This window comes from Trachypithecus francoisi, unplaced genomic scaffold (assembly GCF_009764315.1).
Source record: "Trachypithecus francoisi isolate TF-2019V2 unplaced genomic scaffold, Tfra_2.0 Contig00554, whole genome shotgun sequence".
Taxonomy (NCBI): Eukaryota; Metazoa; Chordata; class Mammalia; order Primates; family Cercopithecidae; genus Trachypithecus; species Trachypithecus francoisi.
The window spans coordinates 31,980-50,485 of NW_022680722.1; the positions used below are offsets into that span (position 1 = coordinate 31,980).

General features: G+C 42.6%; 1 pseudogene; it reads right to left on the minus strand.

Moving 5' to 3' along the window:
• Nucleotides 1-533: 533 nt before the first annotated feature.
• LOC117085428 lies at nucleotides 534-2,207 on the minus strand (annotated as a pseudogene).
• Nucleotides 2,208-18,506: the final 16,299 nt, after the last annotated feature.

Genomic DNA, 18,506 nt, shown 5'->3' on the forward strand with positions numbered 1-18,506 from the left:
AGCTCAAAAGATGCACTCTACACTAAAAGCACACAGAAATCCGATGGGGTAATAGCTCAAGAAAATCCATTGATCTAAACAGTCCTTTGTGGTTTGTGGCAAGGATGACAACCAGGCACATTCAGGGAGCCCAAGCTTTAGGGGTTGGTAAGACGACTCCTCGTTGGGTTGATGGCCACGGAACCAAGGGACACAAATTGAAGTTAATAATTCAGCTTTACTTCTCAGTGAGTCTAGACATGTACTATGCTTCCCTGGGCTTAGGACTCCACACTTATAACCTGCTTTGCAGTGCAGTGTTTCATGTGTCTTTTGCAGCCCAATGCCATGAATGTCCTGGATTCTGTCACTCTGTGTCTTCCTCTCAAGGAATTTCTACATGGATAAAATGACCCCCAGGTTCTACATTTCCGAAATGAGCATCCAGGCTCCCTGAATAGAGAGGTGTGTCAACACCCTCATCCTGGGTATCAGACAGCTCCAGTTCCAACTGTACGGCTCACCTGAAATCTCTGTTCCCTCTTCAGGTGGTTTCATCCTCCTGTAGTATTGCAGGGGATTGCGCCACAGGTCCTTACATAGGATCTGTCAGGGGAATCAATTGGAAAAGGCCTTGTGAGAGCTCAGACTGGGGACCCAGGCAGCTGGGAACGCATGGGGGTCATTCCTCATGTTTCCCAGCAAGGACCCACCTCAGCAATCCTATTGGATCCTGCGACGTCCTGGTCAGAAAACCAGTTGAAGAAGTTAAGACCGCTGTTGTTGTGTCTGCGGCGATAGGCCTCAACTTCATAATCTTAGCACCACTGAATTGGAGTGCAATGAGAAGCCTTGTATTCTACAGACAGAGGATTTTTTTGTAAGGGGGCTGGAACACGTTGGCACTGATCCACCCACGTTCTTCCTTCCACTACCAATCCTGGGAGCCACCTGTCACCTGTGAAGTTCACGATACTCTTTGGTAATCACCTTATTCTGGAAGTAGGGGTTACTCCAAAAGAACAACGTGATCTGGAAGAGATGAATGGGATGCTTCGCTTCTTTCACCTGTCAGGACAAGGTGGAGACAGCTTCAACACCTTTTTGGGTGAGGTACCCACTGTTGCTTGCAGGAATCAATTATCTCCCTTAGCCTCCACCACTCAACCCTCCAGCCTTAGTCTTCCCGGCCTCACCTCCAAGTTGATCATGTAGCTCAGCATGTCTTCATCTTCATCAGTGATCAGGGCTGACATCTGAGGGTGGTTTGCAATCTGATTGAGGTCAAAGACCCTTGAGATGCAATGGAAAGGAAAGCTAGCAGGAACGGGGAAGGCCTAAAGCACCCAGAGGGCCGGTTAGGGGATTTTTTCAGATCTGCATCTATAAATGACCTCCCTTTATCCTCTCCCTCCCCCTGAATTCAGGCCTCTTGGGTTCACGGAGGGTGTACCATTGTGTCGCTGACCGCACTGACACGGGTCTGCCGGTGTCTGAGGACTGGCAGAGTCTGCTGATACCCGAAGACGCCACATCCCAGATCGGACTGGCAAGCGTGAGCAGTCACAGTACCTTAACAAGAGCTTGATTCACGGAAACACGGGTTCTGCTGAGAACTCGCTTCTGCTCTTCAGAAAGACGCCCCAAACGTCTGCTGCTTGGCACCATGAAGGGTTTCTCTCACGCATGCAGGAAGAGAGTAGCCGTGTCTCCTCTGGCTTTCTTCAGCCACATTTGTCGGTGGAAACTCACCCTTGTTCCCCAAAGGGTCACAACGGCGCCAAGGTGCCCGTAAGTTCCTTACACTTCCCAAGAGCACTTCGCAACTAGAAATGCAGAAGAAACACTGCAAAGGATACAACATTGGCGTAGAAGCCAGGCATGCTCTGGATGATGGCACCTCTGCGGTCCAGGTGGGGCTTGCGCCTGCGCTCCATCTTTTCCCTCTGCTGAGAAAAGGCCTTCCTGGCTTGGGCATTAACCGGCTCCAGCTCCACCTGAACGGCCAGCAGCTCCTCCAGTGCAGACTCTGGGCTCATGGGCCCAGGGCCAGGCTGTGCCCGCTGGACTTGCACCTGCTGCTTCTCGTCGGCTTCCCCCTGGGTCACCACCTCCACCTCCACCATTATGTCATCCGCTCCCAGCACCGCCTCCTCCCCTAAAGCTACCTGCTTGCTCTGCACCCCGGCCTCGCCCTCCTGTAGAGACTCCATCCTGAAGACGGTGCCCTCCTTGGGACTCCCACTGACCACCCCCTGTGCTGCCGGACCCTCACCGCGGGAACCCTGCAGCTGCAGTTAACTGGAGCCTGTGGGCTGGCGGGCCCTTAGCGCGCATGCGCCGGGCGTGCAGGCGCCCCCTAAGGGACTGCACTCAAAGAGCGCAGGGAGCCGACGGAAGACACCAGCACCAAAGGGCACCAGGAGCCATTCCAAGACCGCGGTTCTCCCCTGGCGGCCAGTCAGTGCGAGGACAGTGGGCGTCTCCCCGTGCAGCGGCAACCTAGGCTGGCCTGCAGTCCCAACCTTCCGAGTTATGCCTCCTCTGAGAAGCCCTCGGGGCTTGTGCCAGGTAGCGCTGCATCCAGGCACACGCAGACTTCGTGGCCTTTGGAATCTTTGGCATGAAAGCGCTTTGCCCTAAATGACATCCCGAGTGCAGCGAGCCATTGACCCTCACAGCACGTATGAAACATCTCACTTCACTGGGCAGGCCAGGTAGATGGAGTGGAATACCGCAGATCCAGAGGAGAAGTCTCTCTGGTTGCTGGGGCGAGGGCCGCGGAGGCGGCCTGGGGAAAGCGGGTCTGGGCGGGAGCTTGGGAGGAAAGTCTCTGGGTTAGGCTGAGGTGGAATTCTTCTGCTCCAGAGGCCAGAAGGCGGGCACGCCCTCTGGCAGGTATAGACACCTACAGGCTGCGCATAGCAGGCCTCTTCCCGGAGGATGCTGTAGGCCGAGGAGCGTTCCAAAGGGCTTCTGGTTCTATGCCCTGGGCATACCGGAGGCCAGCCTCCAGGGTTGGCCATGGACAGCCTGCGTGCACACCATTGTGCACTGCCTTGCCGACCCAGAGGCTCCCACAGCGCTACACCGGCTTTCTTCCCCCGGCCGGCCAGCGCGGCACTCAAGGGGTGTAGGCCCTGAGCATACCTAACCTCCTTTGCACCCGAGCGATTCCCATAGGGAGCGCCAGGCACGACCCTGCTGCCCCTTCTACCTACAGGGCTTCCCTCAGGTGGATAGGCCCACCCCTCAGGGAGCCCAGGATAAGAGGACAGCACACACCGGGACCTTAGCAGAGCATGTCCAGCACCCAGCATACAAGGGCCTCCTGCGGCTCACGAACCATGAGGAAGCAGCCGCCTCACACCACCCCGACCCCTGCCCCCCGCCGCAACCACTTCTGTCTCCTTTCCCTAGTTAGTGCAGGTGGCTTGGCCTGGCTCTCCCCACCCCCAAAACCACCACAGTTGTGAGGTTGCCTCCTCGCCAGACAGAGACACAGAATCAACAAGTGAGGGTGACAGGCCAGATGCTCCAGATTCTCTGTGCTCTTGAAAATTGCAGGGTGTCAGGAGACTTGCTCAACGAATCATCTGGAGGCTCCTTGAGCAGAAGTAAATTGTTTTGCACACTCAGTTGCTGTCCTGGGTCAGAAACCGTGGTGAAGTCCTGCTTTGCTACATGATGGATGTGCAGGTCAGGCTGGGGAGCCTGGGACTGTGGGACGGATCCAGTGTCCCAGTGAGTCTGAGGTCCCCGTCGGGCCGAGGTGTCTCAGTGGCAGAGCTGGGAATGGGAAACTCATGCTTCACTCCAGCCAGCAGGCCACCTCAGTCCAGCTAGATGAAATGGTCGCTTTGAGTCTATCCTGTTTCTCCTTCTTGGTCAGGCAGGTGGAGGAACTCAGTCATCCCAGTTACTGGAGGCTGAATGAGGATTTCCTTTTGTCACAACTTTAACTTCCACAGCAAAGTCATCATGAAGGAGTATTGCTTTGGCATTCTTGGTAAGGAGTGCCTCCCAGCGTAGTAGGGGAGCTGGTGTGTGGGAGGGTCTGTGTGGCATGAAACTTCCTGGCTCCTCTTGCTCGCAGGGAACAGGGTGTCTCATTGCACTTCAGTCCAGTGGATCTGGGATCATAAAGATAGAGCCTCCAGCTGCAGGCAGAACATTGCCTACCTGAGCTTGTTCAGCTGGTGGGCTGAACATGACTGCCTGGGTTTTAGCAAGATTGCTGAGGAGGGTTCCGTGGCAGGTGCATCATGGGAAAGGACCTCCCTGGTCAATCCTTGGCCTCTGGGGAATGGGCTTTGAAATGTGACCTGACCTATGGTGGACCCCCTTCTGCAGTCCCCCAGATCATCAGCCAGGGCCTATAGCTCAATCCATTGCAGTTCTACCCCAGGGAAAGAGGGACAGCATTAGAGAGGGAAGAGAGTGGAAGCCAGGCAAGTAGCTTAGGGCTGGGAATTGCAAGGCCTTGGAGTCCTGGATCTGTACCCCAACTGTATTTTCTAGTAACCAGCCTTCAAAAATCTAACACTAGAGTTTTAACAACCACATGTGGAATTGATGAGATATGTTTTCTAAAGTTGAAATTGCATTGTCTGCTCCAGTTTTATTTTATTTTATTTATTTTTTTTTTTTGAGATGGAGTCTCGCTCTGTAACCCAGACTGGCGTGCCGTGGTGCGATCTCGGCTCACTGCAATGTCCGCCTCCCTGATTCATGCCATTCTCCTCCCACAGCCTCCTGAGTAGCTCCATTTTAAGATACATAATTATATGGTAATTTTTTTCTCAATTCATCTGGAGTGGGCAGATTAATGCTACTCTGCCATATATGAGAATATGCATTTCCTTACCTGTGACAACACCAAGGCATTAGAATATATCTAACTTTTTTGTAGGTATATGAAAATTTTTATATTATTAAATGGGCCATTCTTAAAGATTATTAAAATTGAGCATAGCCTACACTTAAAATTAATATTTCATAATGGGTTTGTAAGAATTGTATGTCATGATACAAATTTTAAAGACAACATATTTTTATGAAATGTCATTTTTTGATTTGTAACTATTTCAGTTACTTTGAATGGAATTTCCTGGACCCTAATCATAGGTTTCGATAAAGCTTTCCTTATACCAGAATGATAGGAACAGTAATTTATCATTTTTCTCCTAATCTAGTTTTGTCTTTATCTAGATTGTATTTACATATTTAACTGATCAAATTTTGCTCTCTCTTCACTCTGCATTCATCCCACATCTCTCTCTCACACCAATAAAATGATTCTTGTGTTATGTTTCAGGTTTTCTTCTGTCACTAGACTGGAGTGCAGTGGGGTCATGTCAGCTCACTGCAACCTCTGCCTCCGAGGTTCCAGTGATTCTCCTGCCTCAATCTCCTGAGTAGCTGCGACTACAGTCGCATGCCACCAGGCCAGTTAATTTTGGTATTTTTAGTAGAGATGTGGTTTCACCATGTTGCTAAGGATGGTCTTGATCTCTTGACAACATGATCCACCCACCTCAGTCTCCCAAAGTCCTGGGGTTCACGTCGTGAGAAAAGATTCATTTTAATCTTGTATTTGCCAGAGAATTCCTCTTAATTTCTCTTAAAATTCCAAGCAGTATTGTTTCATAGAAAGCTTTTCTGACTTTTGGGCCATATGACTCAGAAGATCTAATGGTGATTGTGGTGTCAGTCGTACACAGTGGTGTTGTTTTGAACCTAATGCCAGGTCTCTAGGATTTTGAAGCAAAGACCTGCCATCTGTGGCAGATAACCACTCTCCTAGTGAGAGACATCTCTTGGCCTGCTATAGGGTTTGGTGGAAACTGAATGCTTGTCTAAAGGTCATCAAGTCATCAAGTGAACTGAAATATCTATCAGGAATTGGGTGCTTGCAGACTCATCTAGCCATAAAGTGGGTTGTCCATAGCAATATGTCATCATGAAGTGGAAGTGGTATATATGTGCCCAGTCTCAAGCCAGTCCTGAAGGCACAAGTAAGTTACACGTGGAAGTGGCTCAAGTGACCATAGTATGCAGTCCTCTGTGCTGCCTTCTACCCTACAACCTGCAGTAATAATCTCATGGAACGTTCCCTATGATCAGTTGACAGAATAAGAGAAGACTATGGCCTTACTCCAGATGGTTCTGCACAATATATACAGCCACTACCCAAAAATGAATGACTGCAGTACTACAGCTGTTTTGCTGAGATACCCTGGAAGGACAGGGGTGAAGGAACATCTTCCCAGTAGACAGAACTTCAAAAGAAATGGCCAGATGTGCCGACTATATACTGGTTCATGGCCCATAGCCAGTGTTTTGGCTGGATGATCAAGAACTTGGAAGAAGCATTATCAGTAAATAGGTGACAAAGTAATTTGAGACAGAGTTATGTAGACGGGCCTCTCTGAGTGGTGAAAAACTGTGAGGATATTTATATTTCATGCGAGTGCTCAACAATGGTGACTTCAGAAATGGAAAGATTTTATAAGCAAATGGATAGTATAAACCCTCCTGTGGACACCACTCAGCCCCTCTCCCAAGCCATTCCCATCATTGACCAGGTGGCCCATAAAAAAAGTGGTCATGATGGCAGGGATAGAGATAATGCATGGGTTCAGTGAAATGGACTTTACTCACCAAGGCTGACCTGGTTATGCCCATGGCTGAGTGCCTAATTTGCCAGCAGCAGAGACCAACACTGGTCTGTCAATACGGCAACATTTCTCAAGGTGCTTTCACTGGATATGGGTTTTCCTAATCTGCATGCAATGTCTCTGCCAAAACCAAAATCTGTGAACTCACTAAATATCTCATCCACCATCCTAGCATACCACACAGCATTCCCTCTGACCAAGTCATTCACCTTATGGATAGAGAAGTGTGGCAGTGGTCATCTGCTTATGGAATTCACTGGTCTTACATGTTTCCCATCATCCTAAAGCAACTGGATTAGTAGAATGGTGAAATGGCCTTTTAAAGTTACAATTGCAATACTAACTATGTGACAAGACTTTGTAAAGCTGGGGCAAAGTTCTCCGGAGGGACACTTGAATCAGTGTCCAACATATAGTGATAACGTCCCGCTCACCATCACCCCTAGCAAAAGGTTTGCTTCCTGTTTCTATCAAATTACCTTCCACGGGCTTAGAAGTCCTTTATCCAGAGGGAGAAATGCTGCCAAAAGGAGATGCTATGACAATTCCATTAAGCGGACAGTGAAGATTGCTTGCTTGGCATTTTGGACTACTACAACATTTCTATCACCAGGTGACAAAGGGAGGTGGAATGTTTGCATTGGTGATTGACCTGAATTATCAAGATAAAATCAGTCTACTACTCCAAACAGAGGTATGGAAAAGTATGCATAGAACACAGGAGGTCCACTAGGGCGCCTGATAGTATTTAAATGCCTGGAGATTAAGGTCAGTGGAACACTGCAACAACCTCATTTTGGTAGGACTGTAAATTATCCACCCTCTTCAGGAATTCAGGTTTCAGTTGCTCCACCAGAAAAGAAAGAAAGAAATAAAAAGAAAGAAAGAAGAAAGAAGAAAGAAAGAAAGAAAGAAAGAAAGAAGAGAGAGAGAGAGAGAGAGAGAGAGAGAGAGAGAGAGAGAGAGAGAGAGAGAGAGAGAGAGAGAGAGAGAGAGAGAGAGAGAGAGAGAGAGAGAGAGAGAGAGAGAGAGAGGAAGGGAGGGAGGGAGGGAAGGAAGGAAGGAAGGAAGGAAGAGAGAAAGGAAGAGAGATAGAAAGAAAGAAAATGGAGCACTGAAACAGCCACATTATGGTAGGAGTGCAAATTATCCACCCTCTTCAGGAATTCAGATTTCAGTTGCTCCACCAGGAAAGAAAGAAAGAAAGAAAGAAAGAAAGATAGAAAGAAAGAAAGAAAGAAAGAGAGAGAGAGAGGGATAGAGAGAGAGAGAGAGGAAGGGAGGGAGGGAGGGAAGGAAGGAAGGAAGGAAGGAAGGAAGGAAGGAAGGAGGAAGGAAGGGAGAGAAAGAGAGACAGAGAGAAAGAAAGAAAGAAAGAAAGAAAGAAAGAAAGAAAGAAAAAGAAAGAAAGAGGAAGGAAGGAAGGAAGGAAAAAAATAGGATTAAGGAATCCCTGCTGAGGTGCTTGTTAAAAGCAAATGGAGCATGTAAAGCTTGATAGAGAAATGTAGACATAAACACGTGACCTACCGCAGAAATGAGCACTTTAATTTTCCTAAGTAGTTCCCCGTTTTGTTAAAAAAAAAAAAAAGCTGTGTATGTATACACATTTAATAGTATCTTCATCTTTTCTTTTTCTTTATCATGTGACATAAGATACATTGATATCAAATCAGCATTTGACGATTGTTAACTTCACGTAATTGTGTTTGCACTCGGGATTGGTGAATTAGTGGTTGTAATAAAGATAGTTGTATTATGTTAGGGGGAATTATGATGTTATTATTGTGTTTACTTGAAGATTAGGTATGACCTTAGGAGAGGTGTACCAGTTGAAGTTGTCAAGGGGTTGATTTGTGATAGTTAACACTGAGTGTTGACTTTATTGTATTGAGGCATACAGGGTACAAATCCTGGGTGTATCTGTTGGATATTTTCCCCAAAACAATTAATCTTTGAATCAGTGAGCTGGGGAAGGCAGATTCACCTTAATCTGGTGAGCAGAATCTAGTCAGCTTTTAGAGAATATAAATCAGGTAGAAGCACACAAATTCATGAAATGGGCTTTGTCTCCCAGCCATGGTTATCTACCATGTTGTTGCTAGCTGCTAAAGTTCACAAACAAATTTTTTAATCAAATATAAAATATTTTACAGTGTATGAATTACCCTCGTTTTTGGATTTATCTTAACATTTCCACAAACATTTTTCTATTTCAGCTACTTACTCATTCACTTGTTTTTATTTTCTCTTATTGGCCAGTGTAAACTTTTGTGAATATATTTGTTTCTGGTTAATTTAGAACATGATAGACTATAAGAAATTGCAATCAAAGAATCCCAGTGTAAAAATTTTCTATCAAATAAAATTTTAAAACAGTAGAAGATACTTGAGTATTAATGCTACTCAACAACTTTAGCAAAAGCAAGATTTCTCTATCTCTGGTTATAATCCTTGAAATCTTTGTTTTCATTTGGTTTGGTTATTATAATGACTTAGCAAATTTTATGTCATAAGACACATTTAATATTTGCCTGAGGAAAAATAGTATGTCGAGTGTGTGTGCAAAATGTAGTGTGTTAATCCACATGTGTGGATGTCTTTTCTGTAGGCCTTCCAGCTATGGTCAAGATTAGCTCTATTACAAAATCCATTCATTGCATTTTCTTCATTGGTACCCCAAAAATACAGACTGCCTAGTGATTTATATCACTATATTAGTGTTTTATATCACTATATTAGTGTTTTATGGAAATATTTTAAAAGTAATGGGAAAGAATAGGGGAGAAAAAGAAATGTATCATTTAGTTTCTAATCATTGATTAACTGAACTGAATTCACTTTACTAATACTTACCCTAACTTGAATCAACTGAACTTTACAAAAGCTTTTTAAAATTCTTCTGATTTACAGAAACCAAAGACTTAGCTAAATAATCTTGAAAAGATAAAACCAATATGTGCTTATTACTTTTTTTTTTTACATTTTTCTGGAAAGATGATTCACCACTGCTTATTTCTCAAAGAGAGGACTGAGACTGTAGACTTTATGATATTTAGTAGCATTTCTAGCCTCTGAGGGCTAGATGCTAGTAACAACCTTACCAATTCCACTTCCAGTCATGAACAAGGCCCAGGGTAAAATTAAGTAAAATCCAGTGACTTATCAAAACCCTAGCTAGTTATATGGACTGTCTGTTACCTCTATGAGTTCGTTATCTACAACTGTTTCCCTTCCACAGTCTGCTTCAGCCACAGTGACCTGGCTGTTTTTCAAACAATTTAAGGAGGTTTCTGGTGGGGGTCATCTCACTTGCTGATCTTGATGCATGCTTACATGATTATTCCTGTGGGGAAATGAAAAAGAGATCAGACTGTTACTGTGTCTATATAGAAAGAAGTAAACATAAGAGATTCCATTTTACTCTGTATTTGAGATGCTGTTAATTTGTAGCCCTACCCCCAACACTGTCCTTGCAAGAGGAATGTGCTGTGTTGACTCGAGGTTTAACAAATTTGGGGCTGTGCAGGGTGTGCTTTGTTAAACAAGTATCTGAAGGCAGTATGCTTGTGAAAAGTCCTCACCATTCTCCTAATCTCAACTACCAAGGTACACGTACACTGCTGAAGGTCGCAGGGACTTCTGCCTAAGAAAGCTAAGTATTGTCCAAGGTTTCTCCCCATGTGATAGTCTGAAATATGGCCTCATGGGAAGGGAAAGACCTAATGATCCCCCAGCCTGACATCCATGAATGGTCTGTGCTGAGGAAGACTAGTGTAAGAGGAAAGAAAGCCTCTTGGCAATTGAGATAGAGAAAAGCATCTGTCTCCTGCCCATCCCTGGGCAATGGAACAGCTGGGTGTGAAACCTGATTGTATGTTCTATTGACTTAGAAGGGAAAGAAAAAAAAAACACCTTAGGGCTGAAGGTGGGACATGCTAGCAGCAATACTGCTCTTTATGCACAGAAAAGGTTTATGGAGTTATTTGCATATGCATATCAAGGCACAGCACTTTTTCTTAAACTTATTCACGTCACAGAGCTCTTTATTCATATGTCTTACTGCTGACCTTCTCCCTGTGATGATCTTATTATCCTGCCACTTCCCTTTTCTAAGATGGTAAACATAATGATCAATAAATCCTGGTGCTGGTGCTCTGTATGCTGAGTGTCGGTCCCCCGGGTCCACTTTTTCTTTCTCTATTCTTTGTCTCTGTGTCTCATTTCTTTTCTCAAGTTTCTCATTCCACCAAATGAGAAACACCCACAGATGTGGAGGGGCAGGGCACCCTTTGATATTCCCTTATTATTTTATTTAGATACTTACTTTAAAGTCACTTTGGAGACAAATTATTGTATGTTTGTTTCACTTGAAACCAAGAAGTACTCACAATAGAGAATTTTGCCTCATGCATTTTATATGAAATTGACAATATCAGTTAATATAAAGGCAACAAAAAACTTTATACTGTAAGCACTAAAACAAAGAAAATAATGTCTAGAAACCCAGATTCAAAGTGTAACATTTAACATCAGTATGTGAAACATTTTCATGTGAAAAAATCGTAGCTCTTCTAAATAAAGCTAAACTCCAAGATGCGTAAACAATTAATGCTTCATAGATAAAACTGAAACCAAAATTGCAGAAAAGGCAGGGTCAAACCATTCAAAGAAACCTCAAACCAAACAAAAACTGTCTAAACCTAGGGAAACAATAGTTAACATCAACCAAGCATACACATAATCAAGAGAGACAACTTTGTAATTGTAAATTTTTTGGATTGCCATCTGACCTCCAAACACAGGTGAAGCCTTGAAAACTGAAATCTATAGTTTCATTTTGAGGCCCTGACTCCTGATTCTAGAAAAAGAAAAACATCCCTTATGTGCTAATTTATTGTGTTTATTCTAGTCTTTCTAGAGGATAAACGATGAGTTGATGAATCAGATGTATTTCTGTTTTGCCAAACTTGGAAGTCACTCTTTGTTGAAAGTACCAGGAATTGGTCACAAACATTTAAGTTCCTGAGAGCAACAATAGAGTTATTTCATATTACTTACAATCTGTTAATATATATTCAGTTTTTTTAATACTAGCTGGTATACTGCTCTTATACAAAATGCTAATGATGTAGCAGGACAAGCAGCAGACAAAACTTCTCAGACACCAAGTTAAAGAATGAAGATATTTATTTGTCCCGGGGGAATCTGCAAGACTTCTTTCTCAAGAGCCAAGCTCCACAAGTGAGCAATTCCTGTCCCTTTTAAGGGCTCACAACTCTAAGGAGGTGCATGTGAGAGGGTTGTGATTGATTGAGTAGGCAGGGGGTATGTGACTGGGGACAGCATGTGCTGGTAATTAGATCAGAAGAAAACAAAATAGGGATTTTCACTGTGCATTTCTATACAATATTTGTAATCTACAGATAACAGAACCAATTAGGGCAAGGGTTGATGTTTAACTACCAGGCCCAGGGTGCAGCACTGGGCTGTCTGCCTGTGGGTTTCATTTCTGCCTTTTAGTTTGTATTCTTCTTTCTTTGGAGACAGAAATTGGGTAGAAGACAATATGAAGGGTGGTCTCCTCCCTTCTTCCTCCCCTTTGAGACTCTCACTCATTTTATTAGTGGGAGTTCTCCCTTTCATTTTCACTACCTATGTCTTTTTGCAAGATAGATAGATAGACAGATAGATATAGAGTGTATTTGTGCTGAGGCTTTTTGGTGAACTAAGGTAGTGATGAACCTTTTTATCATTCAAGGAAGTACAGATATCAAATGAGGGAGCAGTAGGCAGGTCCTTATTATTATTATAACTTCTATTATAAGCGTTTCAAATCCTCCTAGCGCTGGGAACCATTTTCCAAAAATGGCCCCAGGATCAAATCCATGCCACACTTGCACAGGCACATGTGCCAGTTTTGTCATATCTCTGTCTTCAACTACTTGCCCTTGATTGTCTATGTGTAGTCAGTCATTAGTAAGGTTAAATTTCCTGCAGATCTCTCCTTCAGCTGCTAGGTAGTTGTTGAGAGTTAACCTATTTTGATAGATAGCATTTCTCGTTAGAGTTTCCTGCTGGGCCAGAATAGTCAACGCTCTACCAGTTTTCTTAGTGATTATTTCTAAGACAGCTCGTAACCACATTATTTGGTTGATCATGTAAATGGGGGTCTGGTATCCCCATGAGCCATGTTGCCCCCAAGTAGTAGGCCCATAATATTGTATGATTCTCTCAGGGGGTCATTCATCATCTTTCCAGTTTCCTATAGCTATGCTTTTCCTTTCCTGGGAAGCATAGACAGAGAAGTCCAGAAGTTCACCTGGTTTTATGGGCAGTAGGAAGAAAGATGATGTAATAGTGCCAATAACATAACTACCTGCCCACTAGTCAGGTAATTTGGCATAAGCTCAATGCGCAGATATCCAGTACAATCCAGTGGGGGTTGTCCAGTCCTGATGGTTCTCCAGGTGGATCCACACAGTTTGCAACTTTGGGAATTTGCTAAATGGATTCCTCTCTGATTTGAACTCCACCAAGTGACTGTTTCTGTGGTACCATTATACAGTTTCTGTCCCAGACAACTAAGTCATCCTACAGTGTGAGTGAATTCTTTTCCTTCTCTAGCTATGCAATATTGTCCAATAATTGAGGCTTTTAGGTGATTCTTTTGACCTGGGAATTCATCAGGAACTGGTCTATAGACACTAATTCCCGGGCTTCCCATGGCCATTGATCTCCCATTACATTTCCTCCACATATATAATATGAAGTGACATTGAGAGATGAAGCTACATGCACAGCTAATTGCAAAAACAAATGTCTCATTTTTTTCTGGAATTTCTGGTACTGGTACATTTAGTTCACCAAAGAAAATTTGAAACACTGTCTCAGAAGAGCATGTGTAAACTTCTCCTCAAACCATGATATTTACTCGAGGATCCAGTCTGGCCCCATCAATTCCTAAGGTCACACACACCTCTTTTTTTCTGTCAAGGATCAAGGGTATTGGTTATTACTAGCTCTAATGGGTTACATTGTCCCTTAGTACAGGAAGGGCCTTTTTTTTTTTCCTTTCTGAAGGTGGACTGGGTCCTTTTCATCATTTTTTTTCTTTTATCCAAGTGGCCTAAATGACACAAGACCAGTATTTACATTTATTTCCACACAGTCCTAATTTATGACAGATGTACTTATTTTCTGCCATGTAGCCTCTTTTCTAATTAAGAAAACCACACCTAATTCCTAACTTATTATGATTAATGACAGCACAGGTATCAAATTTTAAGGTGCCTTGTTTGGGCATCCTTTTCTTTTCTTCTGTTTTGGCTAATACTTTGCTCATATCGTTTATGAGCCCCCACCAGTCTTCAGTCTTTAATCTTATTTTAAAAACTGTGGTCACAGTAGGCTCAGATGGGTCACAACACACATCAACTTGGTCATTTCCTGGGCTATGTATGTTGTATAGAATAACATTATACAAACAAATTCTTTTTAGAGTTGCAGTACACTTATAATAACTGTAAAATAATAGGACCTTAGCAACCTTTTGTACTACCTCATTGACTCGATGTGTACACTGGAAACAGCCCTCAGTCTGAGGAAGTTCAGTTGAAGTCCTTACATTAAAAGTCCAAATTTTAAGGAAAATGAATCCTGTGATGAGTTTCCTCATGCTTCAGCCATGTGTGGACCAGTCAGCTTCCAGGTGTGACTGGAGAGGGGCTTGTCGCCTTCTTCAGAGTCACTTCACATGGTTTGTTGAAGCTGCTCCTGTCCACATACCACTTAGAGTTTACTAATGTCTAAAGATGGTCTCAGAGTTTGGACCTGCTAGAATAAACTGAGTCCAACATCTCTACAAAATTATGTTCAACTGGGCTCTCTGACACTGGGAACAAGGTGGTGGGGTTTAGGGTTTTGCAAACTTCAATGGTTATGTGGGGATTTTCACATAGCAAGCTTCGGTACTTGGTTAATCTAGCATTTGATAACCAATGATTTCCTTTGGTATTTATTAAAGTTACCACAACATGGTGGGGGGCTTTATATTCAGGTTTTGTATAAGGGTTAGTTTATCTGTTTCTTGTATTAATAGGGCCGTTGCTGCTAGGACCCTTAGACCTGGGAGTCAGCCTTCAGAAACTCTGTTTAGCTGTTTTGAGAGATAGGCCACTGGCTTTGGCCAGGCCTCACAGTCTGGGATAAAACTCCAATTGCCGGTTTTTTCTCTTTCTGACACATAGAGTGTAAAGAGTTTTGTCAGATCAGGGAGCCTCAGGGCTGGGGCCGACATGAGTTTTGCTTTTAACTCATAAAAAGCTGGTTGCTGTTGGTTGTAATAGTTGTAGTTTATCTAATCTACATTTTTTTAAATGGTTGCTTACTAAAATATTGACTCAATCCTGCAACTATTTGATTTCCAGCTTTAAATAGATCTGGTATTCCTCATGGGACTCCAATTGCGTCTAAATAGACATGAGAGTCCAAAGAGCCATGAGGGGCTTCTCTCATTTTATGATGTCTTATTATTTTCTTGTCCTTCAGATTGATGAAATGCCAGGGTGAAAGGGATAGCCAAGTAGACTAAAGTATAAGTTCCACTCCAGTTATGCAGCAGAGTGCCCAGTAAAGATCCACCACAATACCACCACACATCTGTTCAGGGATGAACAAAGGCTGACTGACTGCTAAGCACTTGAAAATTCTTAAGCTCACTGCATCCTCGCAGGTCTCCAAGGAATGTGAAGGCTCCTCCTTGCTGTGAGAGACATGAAGTGAACTTAGTGTTGGGAGACAGAAACCGGATGGCCCTCGGGGGCTGACCCACAGGGACTTTGGGATATAGCAGAGAGAGCTTGGCATGACATATTTCTCCAGGCTGTAGAATCCTGGAAAACTGCTATCATGCAGCCTACGCCTGATAGAGTGGAGGACCACCTTAGTGGAAGGTGGACAATCTGGGCCTCTGGCCTGCTGTGTGCACAAGCATAACAATTGCTTTTGTTTAATGCATAGATGGAATATTTGATACATTTTAACCAGGCATTTGCGTCTTGGTATCCTGTCTTAATTGCTAAAATTTGTTTTAAGTCTTTAACTTCTATGATCCTCTAGTAAAATGAAAGTATGGTTTCAGAGAAATTACAAAAAACAGGTGGGCCAGTCCATCATTGCTCTTTAGTGGTTCACAGAATGTTGGACCAACTATAGCATGAAAGCTGTACATTGGGGGATAACACCCCTGGTTGGCACTGGGGTCTTTCTTGAAATGTTCCCAGATTAAATGATCCTATTTTACTAATGCCTAGTCTGAGGATAGTCAGGAGGGATAGAAGTACTTTTCTGAAGTAGAAAGCTGCCTTTGACTTGGCAAGTCCTCACAGGGTATAACAAAGCAAGCATTAAATGGAATAGTTTAAGGTGAAATTGACTTGGTTATATTACTAGCTAGATGATCAGCAATAGAATGAGGAAAGAAGAAAGACTAATAGAATAGATTAAAAGAGTTAATTTTTCTTAGCTTTAGTTTGGTAGGGTTTTCCCCTGGGACTATGGCCCATGACTCTGGAGGGGGTGACGCTTTCTTGACTCAGGTGTGATGAGTCCATCCTTTTTTTTGCTGTATGAACAGTAGTCTTGGGGGTTAGCAGTACAAGGTAGGGTATTTCCCAGGCTGGCTCAAAGTTTTCTTCTTTCCACCTATCAATGAGAACGTGATCTGCAGGCTGGTGCTGGTTTACCGGAAATTATAGGGGTGGTGTATGTGCTGAAAGATTTTTAGTTTTTTTTTTTTTTTTTTTGAGAAAGGAAAGTGGAAGATAAACCAAGTACATAATTTTTAAGAAATTGACCTTTTGTTTTAAATGTGGGGACGTTGGCAGTGGATTTAGGTCCTTAGTGCCTTTTCACTGAGAAATTTCCTTTAGCACCTATTTTTATTAGTTTTTAAACCAAAGAAAGTCAAATATCATTTTACAGTTAATAATGCTTCTCATATTAATTTACACCAGATAAGTTAAATTTTATCTTTATATTAGTGTGTTATTAATATTAAACCTAATTTTAATAAAACCTTGTAGACATATTTATTTAATTTTTAATGTTTTACCATAAGGTAAGATTTTATAGACTCTTTTTAACCTTTTATAATTTTTGCTAAAGAGCAGGTTGGTGCTTTCAGAAAAACCTGTAATGCTTTTATTTTAATGTCTAGTTCACAGAAAAATTGGATGATAGTTCTTTAACTTTAACTAATATGTTTACACACAGAATGTTCTTTACAATTAACATTTATGCTTTGCTCAAACCTTCAAAACAGTAATTTTTAACTTTTTAATGTAGGTAAAAATGTACATTCTTATGTCTCCTTGTCTCCTTATAATCCTTTTACCAAAGGTATATTTTTCTTATACACCTTGCATACAAACTTTTTTTTAATAGTTTTACATTCAGGAGGCCTAGTTACTTTTAAGTTATACAACATATTTTGCATAAAATCCCCTTTTAACACTTTTTATAACCTTTTCTTCTATTTCATGACTTTTGCAGACAACCTTTTGACATGTCTTAGCTTTCTGTCTTATTACAAATAGTTGTTTCTTTAAACAACCAGTCAACATATCTCAGGACATAATTTACTAAATAACACTCCTTTTATATAAATTCTGGCCCCCCCTTTTTTTTTACTTTTTTATGAAAATGATAACCATTCTTTTCCAAAGTGAATCTTTTTTATGTCTGTGTACTAGACTAAGGCCACAATAATAGAATTACTATAATACATGTTACACTGTCAGCTTTTAGCAAACTTTACTTTTGTTGAAAACCTTGTAAGTTTGGGATTTTCAGTATCCTTTGCTATTAAAAAGACCTTGTTTTGTCCAAATTAGAATTGGTATGATGGCTTTGAAAGGAACAGGGTACACTTTTTTTTCCTCTCAACTACTTGTATATTTCTTCTTTTCTCTCTTTGACTTTTCTGTTGCCTGTGTCTCTTCCTCTCTCTCTCTGCCTCTTTCTTTCTCTCTCTCTCTCCTTGACTCCCTCTTTGTCTGTCTCTTCTTCTCCATCTCTTCCTCTCTCTCTTTGCTTGTTTTCCTCTCTGTCTCTTTCCATTCTCTCTCTCTATTGATCTTTCCTTGCTTCTTCCAGATGCTTATGCTGCTGTTCTCTCAGTCACCATGGGTTGGGGGCAGGGAAACTAAAACAAGCTGGTCTGGGTTCCCTTGCTTACAGGTTACCTTGTGCCATACCTTTGAAACAAGGGACCTGTCAAGACTTCCTTCTAATGACCAACCTACCTCTAATGCTGACCAGTCTATCTTACACAAAGTTTTAAGTTTTCCTGGTGTCATAGTACTCCATAGTCTCCCTGAAATCCTTTTTATTTTTTATTTTTTGAAAATTTTCAACATAGTTACCAGTGGGGTGGGCTTACTTTGTGCCTCACCCATGTTTCCTATACGCAAAACACCACGCTCATGACACATGCACACCACAAAACAAAGAATGGGTAAAAAGGGTACACATACACTTTTATAGTTTACACCAAGCCAAAATCAGAGTATCCAGAAATCTAAGTCAGATCAAAACCAAAACCAAAGAATCAAGCAATCCAAGTCAAGTCAAAAACAGAAACCAAAGTGCTGTTACAGGCACACCATGGCTGATCAGACCACGCTTCCACTCAAAAGGAGTGGACAATTTCCCAAGACCGATCCCCTCAAGCAATTTAAACCAAATCAAAACCAAAGTGCCAATGAAAGCATGCCGTGGGTGATCAAGCCACGCTTCCACTCAAACGGAGTGGGCAAGTTCAAAGACTAGTGTTAACAAACTTTA